The 8,870-nt window shown below is 45.7% G+C and overlaps 1 protein-coding gene across 1 annotated transcript in view; it reads right to left on the bottom strand.

Moving 5' to 3' along the window:
* Positions 1-3,689: 3,689 nt before the first annotated feature.
* The window catches only part of ANGPT4 (angiopoietin 4), a 59,369-nt gene continuing 54,188 nt past the window's right edge, over positions 3,690-8,870 (bottom strand). The window contains exon 10 of the mRNA XM_038571872.1: positions 3,690-3,965. The gene's annotated coding sequence lies outside the window, so the exon portion shown is untranslated. The remainder of the gene's footprint in view (positions 3,966-8,870) is intronic.

Raw genomic sequence — 8,870 nt, 5'->3', positions numbered from 1 at the left:
TTCACAAAGGAACAAAGCCCAGCTGACTGCTGGATTTCAGCCTGGAGAGACCCTGAGTAGAGACCCCAGCTATGCCATGCCTGGACTTCTGATCTACAGAAACTGTAAGGTTGTGGTTTTTGGTGATGATGTTTGTGATAATGTTTACTCAGCAATAGGTGACTGATACAAGCATCCTAGAATCCTACAATTTCAGAGCTAAAAAGGTCCTTAGCAACCATGAGTCCAACCTTCTCATGTATAGATGGGGAAACTGAGGCCCAGAGAACCACTAGCACTTCAGCACTGGTTCTTGCAAGGAGATGCCATTAGGCAGCAGAAGCTGCCCCAGCATTAGAGGCCCCACCAGGCCCAGCCTCTTGTCTCCTGGGAGGCTGCGGTACTAGCCCCTCTGCCAACACCTCCCCCGTCAGGGCACTGGCCCCCCAGAGAGCCGGCTGCTGGCCACCCACTGAATGCCCTGAGCCCCTGGGGCAGCAAGCTCAGGCAGGCTCTCTGCTAGGCCAAGCCAGATGGCCAGGAGGCAGAGCTCTCACCCCCACAGCAGAACAGGACTCAAGGGAGCGGAAGCCAGGCCCAAATCTGAGATCCCAGGTGAGAAGGACAAAGCACAGGCTTAGGTCAGAGGGACTATGGTTAGGATCCAAGCCCTGCTACTCACCAGCAACAGGACTCTGGTCAAGGGGTGCCTCTTTGCTGAGCTGCAGTGTCCAATCTGTAAACTGGGAGCAGGAATGCTCTCCTCCAGATAGTCCGTGAGCTAAGGTACATGAAACTCTTGATGGGGGCACTGTAGATGCACAAGTACATGCCCCCAAACTCTACCTTCTTGTGAGCCTTGATTTCCCCATTTGCCAAATGATCTTGTGCCCTAAATGTGTTTGGGAGCCCTTGTAGCTCTAAAAGTTGGCCATTTTGGGATTCAAATGCTGGTTCTGCCTCTAACTAGCTGTGACCTTGGATAAGTCACTTAAGCCCTCTGAGCCTTAGTCTTCTCACCTGTAAAATGGAGCTAGTCATCATTCCTACCATTACATGAAATCATCATCATCATTTTTGTTCTGAGTGCCTGCTGGAAGGGGCAACAGGTTAGAGACTGAAGTTTAGTTTCCTTGGAGCCAAAAATTTGTGGGCTGGGCCAGGCCTGCTTATATTCTGGTCAAACAAAACTCATTCTTCCCCCCCCCAACTCTCTGGCCCTGCACCATCTAAAAGCAGTCCCCAAGTATCACAGTGTTTATAAATGCTAAACCCCCAGGCAGGTTTTGGGAAACAAAAATGCACATCCATTTCTGTTCCCAGTTCTGGGAATTGCCTCATTTTTCTCTAGAGGGTTAGCAATAGTTTTGTGCAAATGCTTGGAGGTGAGAATGTGTGTCATAGGCACAAATCAGTGGACATCACTGCAATGTCCCCACTGACCACGTTTGAATTAAGCCTGCTGGCCTCTCTCACAACTGACTTCCTGATGGTACAGACACCTGACTGCAGGCTGGGCAGGTCAGAGTCTCTCCTGGGAGTTTGACATTCAAATGGAAGGCGTACAGACAGAGGGTGGTTGGAGATGTGTCATCCTGGCCAGTGCCTTAGAGAGGACAGCCACAGGCTCTGCCACTGGGGCCCCTACAGATACCTGAGTAGTCATGCTGGGGGCTTGTTCTTTCCTCATTCTGGGGACTCCTTCCTGTAAATCCACTGCTGGGCTTCTTGGTTAGTCACTTTCTGATGTTTGTCACCTAACTCCCCTTGGCCAATGTGGTGACTGAGGGGGACAGAGCCTTAGTGGGTGTTGAGGGCAGACTGTGGGATGGAGTGGTAACCCCTCTGGTCCATGCAGGTAGTTTGGGGTACTTCTGTGCAGAAAGAGCACTGGAATCAGAGTCTGGTTCTTCACATGTGACTTTAGGCAAATCATTTAGCCTCCCTGTGTGGTCCAGTGGGATGGAACCAAGGGACACCTCGAGGAGCAGATGGGGAAACAGGACCAGAGAGAGGGAGAGCTTTACTTAGAGCCACACAGCAGGTTTAGGACAGACACTGGAGAGCTCCTGGGTCCCTCAAATCCCAGCCCTGAAGGGGAGCAGTTCTTGGAGTAGGCAGCTCTTCCGTAATTAGTAGCAGAATCTGTTTCCCCCAGACGAACCTCAGGCCTGCCAGTAAGTCACAGATCACAAGTAATTGTCACATTTGGCTCTGCAATAGTGTCAATGTCCCATTTGGTTGCCAAGCAAACTGATTCCGGAGAGTGACAGGGGCTTTTCCAATGTCACACCACACGTTCATGGCAGAATGATCTGAGCCAGATCTGAAATGCCATCTTTTTTTTTAAAGGTTTTATTTATTTATTCATGAGACACATAGAGAGAGGCAGGGACAGGCAGAGGGAGAAGCAGGCTCCCTGCTGGGAGCCCAATATGGGACTTGATCCCAAGACCCCAGGATCATGACCTGAGCCAAAGGTAGACGCTCAACCACTGAGCCACCCAGGAGTCCCAAATTCCCATGCTTTTTGCTCTAAATCAGTGTTTTCAAGCTGATATATGGGGACTTATGAGGATGGTGGTTAAGGAGTTCTCTAGAGGGATTTTTAAATTGTTTGATTTCATTTTGGTGATAGCCCTAGAAATGTAACTCAAGCATCTCATGTATCATCTGCATGGCCACAGGTGAGTCCTACCTGAGATTGTATTTGGGCTTGAGATCACGTTGGCACCATGGAATAACATTTACTGAGAACTAATTTGGGGCCGGGCACTGTTCTTTGCACTTTTCATGTAGCAGTCATTTCACCCTCACAACAACCCTATAAGATAGGGACTATTTATCCCCATTTTACAGATCAGGAAGTTGAGGCACAGAGAGGTTATGTAACTTACAACAAGGTCAACAGCGAGCAAGGGGCACAGCCAAGATTTGAACTCAGGCTGAGTCCAGAGCCTGTGATCTTGACTGCTGTGCTCTACCACTGTCGCCAGGTCTGAGGGGTGAGAAGAGGGCAGAGATGGCTTTGATATGTAAAGATGAATTCCTGCTAAGTGAAGGCCAGATGATGCAGAGGTAGAGGGTGGGAAGGAATTTTCACTGTGGGTGAAATAGAGCCAGGTAGTGGGAGAATAATGTCATTGGCACATGGAGTTGGGCAGTAGCATGTGACGAACCCACAGAAATGGCAGCATGGCTGAGTGTCCCACATTCACACTGCAAGTGGCAATTCAGGTTTAGCAAAGCAACATCATCCTTATTGCTGAATTAATGTTGTTACACTGACGCTGTGGCAGCATCAGTGCCTCCATAGTTAAGGCCATGGGCTTAAGAGATATGACTTCTGGGGGCAAATCCTTGCCTGGTCCTCACACTATGGGCAAGTCCCTCGATTTCTGTAAAGTTCATTTTTTTCCTCATCCCTAAATGGAATTCTAAGAGCACCTGAAAGGCTGCCAGTTTCCTATGGAATTCCCTTCTCTCCTTTTTCTTTGTTGACCAAACCCTGATTTTATTTCAGTTGCAATGTATACAGTTAGAAGACTACATTCTCTTTTTTTATTTTTATTTTTATTTATGATAGGCACACAGTGAGAGAGAGAGAGAGGCAGAGACACAGGCAGAGGGAGAAGCAGGCTCCATGCACCGGAAGCCCGACGTGGGATTCGATCCCGGGTCTCCAGGATCGCGCCCTGGGCCAAAGGCAGGCGCCAAACCGCTGCGCCACCCAGGGATCCCCGAGAAGACTACATTCTCAACCTCTCTTGCAGCTACTGATGGGCAATGGTTCGAAGTTGTTAGGTGAGGTTTCTGGGAAATATCCTTGGAAGACACTGATGCAGCTGGTAGAAAGCCGACTCGCCCTTCTTTCTCCTTCTTCCTACATGGGACTCAGGCATTATGGCTGGAGCCCCAGCAGCCGTTTTGGATCCAGAATTGATCTTGAGGATGAAGCCACAAGGTAAGAATGAAGCAACGCGAAACTAGAGAGAATGGGAGATGTTGATCATACCGTAGACCGTAGAGACTGCATCAGTCCTGGCCTGGATTTGTCTTTCAGACTTCTTTTTTAATACACTTTTAATTTTTTTACAATAGCTTTTGATTCACACAATTATTGCAAAGATAGCACAGAGTTTCTATGTAGCCCACATCCAGTTTCCTCTATTATTAGCATCTTATACTGGTATGGTACCAATTAAAACCAATACTGTTACATATTATTAACTAAAAAAAATTCCATACTTCATTCAGATTTCCTCAGGTTTTCCTAAATGTCCTTTATTTCTGTTTTAGGATCTTATCTAAGATACCACATTATATTTAGTTGTCATCTTTTCTTAGGCTTTTCTTGGCTATGACAGTTTCTCAGGTTTTTTGTTTTTGTTTCTGATGACCTAGACAGTTTTGAGGAGAAATGGTCAGGTATGTTGTGCCTGGTTTGTCTGAAGATTTTCTGACGATTAGACCAGAAGAATGTGTTTGGGGAGGAAGACCTCAGAGATAAAGTGGCTATTCTCACATCCTCTCAAAGGTAGATACTGCCATCATGACTTATTAGTATGAACCTGAACTTTGATCACTGTCAGATTCTCTACTGTAAAGTCACTCTTTTTTCTTTCTTTCCATGCAGTGCTCTTTGGAATCAGGTCACTATGTGCAGCCCACACTAAGGCGTGGGGAGTTTTTTTTTCTCTTTCTTAAGGGTGGAGTATCTTACATAAATTACTTGGAATTTTTCTGCACAAGAGATTTATTTTATCTATCTATCATCTATCTATCTATCTATCTATCTATCTATCTATCATCTATCCATCTATCTACTAATTTACTCAATCATTTATTTGATACAATAAATATCATATCTGAATATATCCATGCTTCAGAATGGACTCAGAGATATTTACTTTATTCTTTGGGTTATAACTCAAAACAACTTTATGTTTTCGCTCAAATTGTTCCAACTTTGGTCATTGAGGTTTTTTCCAGTTGGCTCCCCAGAGTTTTTGACATGAGAGGAAAACAAACTGAGGTAGGTATTTTACAGTAGTGATCTCGAATACCTCCCATTCCTGTATACTCACCCCTCTTGCAATGTGATTTTGCAGCTTCCCTCATCAATATCTGAGTCCCTGGAATCCGGGCTGAGCCTTGTGACTTGCTTTGGTCAATGAGAAAAGGTCAAAGCTTGAAAAGGCCTTGCGCATGAGGGCTTACTGCTCCAGGGACTCGGGACTCTGAGACTACCATGGGGGCAACCCGGCCAGCCTTAGAAGATGAGAGGGTATGTGGCCCAATTACTTCCACTCCCCTTGCCTATAGCCAGCAAGCAGCCACAGGAGGGAGGCCTTTCACCACAGCTGATTGCAAATGGGAGATGGACACAAGCTGTTTCCACTGAGCCTGGTCCAGACTGCCAACCCACGGAGTCATGAGCAAATCCTTTGTTAGTTAAAGTCCCATGCATAATGGAGGACTTACAGAAACCACTTTCTTTTGTAAGTCTATGGCTTTTGAGTTTTCTGTTACATGATGTTGAACCTGACCCTATATGGACACAGAATTGATTTCATGGGAGATGGTGAAATATGAATGAGTGAGACAGGATTAGTACATATAATTGTTTGGATGGATTAATAATGACAATAATAAGTATTTTTGTAGTGTGTTAGTATTTAATTTGTAGTTTTGTCCCAAATTTTAGCTGTTTGAGAACTGTGTTCAGATTTTTTCTTTTCTTTAAGTATGCTCCACACCCAATGTGGGGCTAGAACTCAACATTGAGATGAAGAGTCATACTTTCTACCAACTGAGCCAGCTAGCTACCCCCAGTTCTTTGAGAACTATAAGCATAAGGAGCCGAGAGCCCATTTTATGAGTATACACAAACAAGTGTTTCTCTGTCCATGTCCACCAGCTGACCACCACTGGGAGCACCCTGGGAGTCAGGCAAGTTGGGCCGACGACTCATTGCAGCAAGAGAGAATGCACACTGTGGGGAGCTCTGAGGTGTCTAAGGAAGAGCGTGTAGGAAAAGGCTTCTAAGGGGCACCTGGGTGGCTCAGTGGTTGAGCATCCGCCTTTGGCTCAGGTCGTGATCCCAGGGTCTTGGATCGAGTCCCACATGGGGCTCCGTCTCAGGGAGCCTGCTTCTCCCTCTGCCTATGTCTCTGCCTCTCTCTATGTTTTTTATGAATAAATAAATAAAATCTTAAAAACAACAAAAAAAGAAAAGGCTTCTTGGAGGATCTGGGCTTGCGTTAGGCAATCTTGAGGAGAGTTTAAGGAAGTCAGTTTCTCTTGAGGTTACGTGCTTTCAGGAAGTGGGAGTAGTAGTTCCACAGTTGGGCTCCCAATCAACCTTCTCCTGGTGAGAAGCCAGACTCGAGTAGGGCTAAGGCTCTGAGTGAGTCCTATAGGGGCCGCAGTCACTGTATTTGCCAGGGTAGGGGCCTGTGCTGTCATTTTGGTGGCCTGGAGATGGTCAAGTTTTGTCTTTGTTCAGACATGATTACAGAGTGGTCTGGCTTTTTGTCTTGGTTCATCGGGCACAGAATACCTTGTCTGTTTCTGTTTCTTGTTTCTATTCAACAAGACATCAGCTGGTGCCCGTGAGGATCAGGCTCAGCTGATCACATCCAAGCCAGATGTCGGGGCTGCTCTCTCTTTCTCAATTGAAGTTAATGCTGGTAGGTCTGGGAGATTCCTGCTCCCTAAAGATCTCCAGATATTATTCAAGTTGGAGCCAGAAGCTCATTCTTGCTCAAATTGGGCTGTATCTTTAAGTACTTCTCTCATCCCAGAAGTTTTTCCTTTCCTATTTACATATTCTACTAACAATATCTAAATCTCAGTTTCAGTACTAAATATGCACAAATTGGGATGCCTGAGTGGCTCAGTTGTTGAGTGTCTGCTTTGGCTCAGAGCGTGATCCTGAGGTCCCGGGATCAAGTCCCGCATCGGGCTTCCTGCATGGGGCCTGCTTTTCCGCCCTGTGCCTGTGTCTCTGCCTCTCTCTGTGTGTCTCTCATGAATAAATAAATAAAATCTTTATTTTTTTAATTTTTATTTTATTACTTTTTAAAGATTTTATTTATTCATTATATATATATATATATATATATATATATATATATAGAGAGAGAGAGAGAGAGAGAGAGAGAGAGAGAGAGAGGCAGAGACACAGGCAGAGGGAGAAGCAGGCTCCATGCTGGGAGCCCGATGCGGGACTCGATCCCAGGACTCCAGGATCACACCCTGGACCAAAGACAGGCGCCAAACCACTGAGCCACCCAGGGATCCCCTCAATAAAATCTTTAAAAAATATATACACAAATGGATTATATTGCTAATAAGATATAGTAATGATAATATTTATCAAGCACTTGCTATCTACTAGGTGCTGTTCTAAGCACTTTATATGTCTTTTTTTTAAGATTTTATATATTTATTCATGAGAGACACAGAGAGAGAGACAGAGACATAGGCAGAGGGAGAAGAGACTCCCTGAAGGGAGCCTGATGCAGGACTCCATGCCAGGACGCAGGATCACGCCCTGAGCTGCAGACAGATGCTCAACCGCTTGAGCCACCTAGGCGCCCCTTAATCCAAGGATTCTTAACTTGAGGTCATACTGGGGCCTATGAATGGGATTCATCTTCATTCACCTGTAATTAAATTCAGCAATTCCTTCAATTATGAACATGAGACACAAGCCATAGTAGTGTCAGCAGTGCCTGGGACTTGGCCACCATTAGAAATCATAGCTACTTTCATATCCTACCATAGTGATTATGGATATCTGAAAATATGGTTAGTACTCATCATTACTTTGCAACTAGAGTACTTGTGAGATCTTGAGACTGCTAGAGCTTATTAGTTATATGTTCACAAAAAAGCATGTCTAGGACTGTAGTACAACTGTGTTCTTTAGAAGTATTTTGAGGATCATGTTTTTAATTAATATAATTTGTTTCCTTCATAATCCAATGTATTTTTTTTTCAAGCAGTTGAAAACAGCATTCTGAGAAGGGCTTCATGATTTCACTAGATGCCAAAGGGATCCACGACAAGACACACACGAAGAGCCCTGTGCATTGATTCACTCCTCCAATGGCCCCACAGGCAGGTCTTATTACAAGCTTGTTAATGGAGAGGACATGAGGCACAGAGAAGGTGTGTCGCTTGCCCATGGTCACATAGATATAGAGTGGTTGTGCATTATTTTTAAAAAATATTTTATTTATTTATCTGACAGGAAGAGAGAGAGAGAAAGAGAGCACAGTAGGGGGGAACAGCAGAGGAAGAGAGAGAAGCAGGCTCTTTGCTGAGCAGATCCTGGGATCCTGGGATCATGAACTGAGCTGAAGGCAAACATTTAATGGACTGAGCCACCCAGGTGCCCTTGTGGTTGTGCATTATTAAGTCCTCCAGCTCTTTTGACAGCCTATGGGCTGCTGTGGGCTTGTCCTCGGTATTATGCATATGCATGTGATTATCCCGAGGCAGGTGTCAGACACATGGATTTATGGATCTCCATTTCTATGTGTGGGTGTGTGCAATGAATGCATGGAAAAGAGAAGCACAAATTCTTGACCATTCTGGGCCAACTGTGTGACTTCTGGGGTCACATTGAGTAACTGCGTCCTCATATTCTTTGGGACCTCAAGGCTGAAACACTGGGCTGGGGAGGGTTCAGGGGCCGGGCCGGAGGGAGGTGGGCAGTAGGTGAAGTGGATGGGGTAGGAGGGCCAGCATAGCTCCAGGTCTTGGCCTCTGGGATGAAGCTACTCTTGTGACCTGGGACAGCTTGGGGGATGGAGAATCTGGAGGAAAGAGGATGCAGGTCTCACAGTGAGAACTTCCCCCAGGCACTTGGGAGTCAAGAA

This window comes from Canis lupus, chromosome 24, assembly GCF_011100685.1.
Source record: "Canis lupus familiaris isolate Mischka breed German Shepherd chromosome 24, alternate assembly UU_Cfam_GSD_1.0, whole genome shotgun sequence".
Lineage (NCBI taxonomy): Eukaryota > Metazoa > Chordata > Mammalia > Carnivora > Canidae > Canis > Canis lupus.
The sequence above is the reverse complement of the archived record's forward strand: the minus strand, read 5'-3'. Positions and strand labels throughout refer to the sequence as shown.